We start from the raw sequence: 5,597 nt of genomic DNA, 5'->3' as shown, positions 1-5,597 counted from the left end.
GAGATGCATCTGTGGATGCATGACAAGGTGTGGCTGGCCTTCCTGACTGCATCCCCACACTACCGGTCCATGTTCATTTTGGTGTCAATAATGACTCCAAGATCCTTTTCTGCCTCTGCACGGACAAGAAGGGAGTTCCCCAGCTTGTAGGTATGCTGTTGGTTCTTCCTCCCCAGGTGCATCACCTTGCACTTGTCAGTGTTGAAACCCATCCTAGTCTCATCTGCCCACCCTGTAACCTATCTAGGTCTTATTGCAGCCTATTCCTCCCTTCTAGCATGCCCACATCCCCCCCACATCTCAGTGTCATCAGCAAATTTGAACATGGTGCTTTTTACCCCCTCGTCCAAGTTGCTGATGAAGATGTTGAACAGTGCGGGCCCAAGGACCGAGCTCTGGGGGATCCCACTGCCCACGTCCCTCCAGGTCGAATCAGCCAACTTTGGTCCAGTCTTGTAGTGGGTGGTCAGTTAGAAAAAGAAGCAGCACTTAAAAAAGAAGCACTTAAAAAGACATCATAGAAACATTTACCTTTGAAATGCTAAGACAGATTGTTAATACATTTGCAGCTAGAGCTTGAAGGCAGTCTTTCCATAAAGCTTCAATGGGCTTTAGATCAGACTTTTAATGAATTCTAATACAGAAAACCATTTAGAGAGTTTTTCTGTGAATGTGATTTAAAAGCAACCACAGTTCCAGAACAATCGTTATGTCAAGGAAACCATATAATAGGATTTTCTGTTGTATGCACTTCCCCCACAACCTGCCCCTAAAAGAACTATAATTCAAAACCTCAGAGAACACTAGTCATTTCAATTATAGCACTGCTAAGGAAAGTCAGCATTTAACATTTCATGGCATTGGCAGTAAACTACTTGTTGCTCTCTCTCTATCTATGTAAGCTTGCTAAAATTGTAATCAGCGTGCTGTTCAATCCCTCTCTAGTGCCACTTTCTGTCCTTATTGTCAAGATGTTGCATGAATTATGCACAGTGATCCAGATCAGAATGAGACAAACAAGTAGTAAACAAAAGCTGGCATAGCATTAAAAGCAACTATAAATACAAGAAGCTTTATTTCAGTGTAAACTGACTACAAACCACAAGGTCAGAGGTGGTCTTGTTCATAGAACTCCATTGTTGTCCTGCACATGTCGTATCCAGCTTTCAGAGAGATTACTTTTTATTCTCCTCACTATCCTGAAAAAGCTATAAATATGGCAATGACCAATAGGAGATTCCAACACTGGGTAGGTATTTCACTGTTATAGAATGAGCAAGTGAGCCTGAAGAGCTGAGGCAGCCTAATACGCAAGCATAGAGCTGGCAATTTTGGGGTTTCTGGTAAAATGATACTTAGATCCAAACAGATCCAGAGTTTACAAAACCTAACAAAACATGGGTTTAAAATAGGAGCCCCTTTTTGAATTTTCTCATCCCTTAGAACAGGGGAGTCAAACATATGGCCAACAGGCTGGATCTCACCCGCAGAGCCAGGTCATCCAACCTGCAGATTTTTGCCCTGAGTTTGGCTGCAATGGGGGACCTTCTTGAGTGGTCAGGCCTCTTCTCCTGGTGCTGCTGAGGCTCTGGTACTGTAGCTCTCACCCCCATGCCAAGTACCTGGGCAAGAGCAACAGTACTGAAAACCCAGGCCAGCAGCACCCTGGGAAGAAGCCTGGTGCCAAAGCTGAATGCTGGGCCTCTTCCTGCCAAGTTCCAGAATGACTAGATCATGTGTGCTGGACCTGTCATGGAAAGGAAGGTCTGTGGGTCAAATCTGGCCCACAGGACTGTCCCAGCACCATTGGACTAGTCCCACATCACTTTTCCCGCTTACAGGGCTAGATAAGTTTGACAGTCCTGGTGTAGAAGAATATAAAATAACAGCATTGAGAATTATTGGACTGACAGTAGTACATAAAATCCGATTAGTTTAACAGGCTGAAGGCATTTGCTTGAAACAACCTATGGTGTTAAGTTGGGTGGAGAACGTTAAATAGGTTTCTACATCCATTACCAAGAAGGTGACTAATAATGAGATAGAATAAAGAGAAGTGGAGAAGAGCTGTCTTAGAGAGGATTCTGGATGCGGGCTGGGCAGTTAGGTGGGAGGATTGTAAGAAACATCCAGTCCTGAAGAGAAGGCTTGAGATGAACATTTAAAAAAATGCATACATTACAACAATATATCACACAAGCTACAGAAAGAACTTTTAAAAAAAAAATCTACACAACGGGTGGATTCTGATCTGAAAACCTGCTCATAATGAAACATTTCAGACTCACACCTGAATAGTACTTTAACTTCTGTTAGTTATCATAATAATATTTTTAAAGGGAAATGGCAGCAATTGTTTTATTTTTTTAAATTACTGTCACTACTCTATTGCCTCGTTAGTAGTAAGTGAACCAACAATGAATTGAATAAATAAGCAAATAGTAAATTCAAATGTTAATGAAAACAAATAATTGGAGCAATTCTACCATCACTTTCCTGTATTTAAATAATATGCATGCCTGGGTTTTTTTGCAGTAAAATGATTCTCTGGGATGGGGTCTGGAATATGGAAATGTTAACACATCAGAAATTACTACTTATATTATTGCACTTTAAAAAGAATGCTTTGAAAACTTGTAATAAAAGCTGGGCACATATTGAATTACTTCGGATTTGTTCCAGGTGTTGTTTTTTTCTTTCTCCATTTTCTTGTTCACTACTTGATATTTTAAAGTTCAAACAGTAAAATTATATAGGAAAAAGCATTGTGAAATAGTGTTGTACACTGGAGAACATTTACGATTTCCAACAAGAGCTATACTAAGAAAGGGTTAGCTAGTTAAATTGCATGTCAAACATCTCTTTCAATGTAATGCATCTGACTTGCATATTAAGTTCCACAGAATTTATTACAGCATTGATAATGCTATTCTTTCCTCCCCCTAAAAATGTTTCTTTTAACATATAGGAATAAAATTTTTCAAAAACCTTGAATAAAATGGAAGTGTACTACAAGTATAGTTTTTTATTATTTTCATTAGAGCAAAACCCATAGTCCAGTATTCCTATTTATGTAACACTATACAAACACAGAACAAAAAACATACCCAATGTCCTGCTGCACCAAGACTCTAAGAGTACATATGCCTATGCTATCTGCTTGTCTCTAAGATGCAAAGGTGGCAATCAAAGGGTACAGTTTTTGTAAGGTGCAAATCTTCCTTGCCCCTGCCTGACTTCAGACTGATCTTGTTAACTACCTCATTCTACAGATTTTAAGCTAGAGACAACAGTTGGTTGCACCCAGCAGGGAGAGCACAAGCAAACAGTAAGACAATACTGGTCAGAATAAACATAGCATATGAGCAGCCTAACAGTTGTCAAAGTTTTTGCAGGAATTGCAGCAAAGAGTTTTAAGAAGTCATTTGAAGAAAGCTGTTGAGGTACCATTATAAACATTTATAAAATGCAGAGGTGAATTTATAGTCAAGAACAAGTGGGGTCTCCACCTGATGCTGGCCAGGACATTCTAACACATGCTGTCAAATCCAAAATTCACTGACCTCAATGGGTGCATCCAGGTGAGTATGGATAGTTGTTTCCCCAGGGACAAGTGGCAGCAGCCTGTGCTGCTGTCTCTTGTCCCTGGGGAATGCCCATGCCACGTGTGCTCTGGTACGTGGCAGGTTACCCTGTGTGGGGTGGGGTAGGGGAGGCTAGGACCAGCAACTATGCTGGCCCCATTAGTCTTTCCTGGTGTTCTGGGGCTGCAGTCATGGCAGGAAGCCTGGCCGGCAGCCAAAGTGTGGTTCTGGCCAGCCAGGCTCCAGTTTTGGGTGGTGCATGCTGCTCCCACATGCACCACCCTGCTTTTTTCAGCAAGTTTTTTTTTTGATCCTAGCATCTCCTGGGGTTAAGGAACCCACCCCCTGCCCCCCCAATGCTGCAAGGTAGCAGTGCAGGGAATACCTGTATGTGCAGTGTGTCGTGCCACAGATAGGTCTGCAGTGCCACATGGTGCACATCTGCAGTCATCTGGACACAGCCAATGAGACAAACTAACAGCAATAATATGCCTACATTTCTACCAAGGATTGTTAGAAAATAGTACATTTTCTTGTGCTGATAATATTAAAAGAAATTCAGTGGTATAAACTCACTCAATCATCTATGGATTGTTCTGAGCTTCATTCACACCCATTTAAGAGAAAAAATCCACATTTCATTGTGGCAGGGCTTTCAGGCATCCTGCGACTGAGTGTGGAAATAGCTCAGGAGAGACCCCTAGGGGCGGAAAAGGGGAAGCACAACTGCCAGTTACTAGGATTGTGCAGGTGCCGGTTGCCCTAGCAAACAGGGAAGCCGGGAGCCAGGAAGGGGCGGAGCTTAGCCCTTCTTAAGCCCAGGTAGAAAGCCAGGAATTCAGTTCCCCTCTGGCGGCCGCAGGAGCAGGAGCTCTGCGGGTGAGCTGAGCAGCCCGGGTCAAGGGTTGCAGCCTGACCGCTCTGACCGGCTGCAATGATGCAGGGGAAAAGGGAACTTGAACGGAAGTAAGGCAGAGCCTCCATAGAGTGGAGCTGGGTCTATGAGCTTGGAGGATTCTGAGTACGTTATGAGCCGGTAGGCTTCTGGTTATGTTGTAGCCGCTTGGCTCATGATTTTTGTTGCTGTTATACCGGAGGACCGGATGAGGCTCTAGGGGTGTGAGGAGGCCTCACGGGGGCTCCCCAGTAGTTCAGGGGTTCCCAGTGCCCAGTGGGGCACAGCAAGTGGTGCCAGTGGGGCACAGCTGTTTGCGCCTGAGAGGCGTGGTGTGCGGGGTTTCAGACCCCAGCCCGAGAGGTGCAGCTTAGGGCCAAGAGGGGGCAGTGGGCGCGAGAGGCGTGACAAAGGCCTTAGAGGGGGCAACGAGTGCAGGAAGCGTGGGACAAGCCCAGATGAGGGACAGTAAAAAGCCTGAGAGTGAGAAGGGTGCCGAGGACCCAATACTATGTCCCGGGGGAGGTTTATTCCAGCAACAACTGTGAGGCATGGGCTGCGGTGCACGGGAAGGAGGGAGCCACAGACAGCGCCCCGACCATCGGGGCGCATATAAATGGGCAGCTTCCCGCTAGGTGTCATCATTCTTCACTTACGAACAAGATCAAGATGTGGCAGGTGAGAATAGGTGGGTGGTGGGTCCATTGAAGAAGTCCGTAGCTGCACGTGCAGAGAGGCTCCAAAAATGAGACTCCTGTCACACATACATTTGTATAGATAAATGTACATTACAAAGGAACATATACTTAGATCCATGGGGCAAAGAATTGTCTTTTTGTTGTTTGTCTTCAGTGCCTAGCACAAGTGTGATCCTCCTTTGTGACACATGCTATAATTACGACATATAGTGAACAACAAAATAACTGCATGTTTCATAGTTTCATAGTTTCTAGGGTCGGAAGGGACCTGAGCAGATCATTTAGTCTGATCCCCTGCCATGGCAGGAAAGAATACTGGGGTCAAACGACCCCAGCAAGATGTGCATCTAACCTCCTCTTAAACACCCCCAGGGTAGAAGCCTGCACCACTTGTCTTGGAAGTTGGTTCCAGACCCTAGC

The sequence above is a fragment of the Crocodylus porosus genome, unplaced genomic scaffold (genome assembly GCF_001723895.1).
Source record: "Crocodylus porosus isolate Cpor-Errol unplaced genomic scaffold, CroPor_comp1, whole genome shotgun sequence".
Taxonomy (NCBI): domain Eukaryota; kingdom Metazoa; phylum Chordata; order Crocodylia; family Crocodylidae; genus Crocodylus; species Crocodylus porosus.
Note: the sequence above shows the minus strand (reverse complement) of the source record.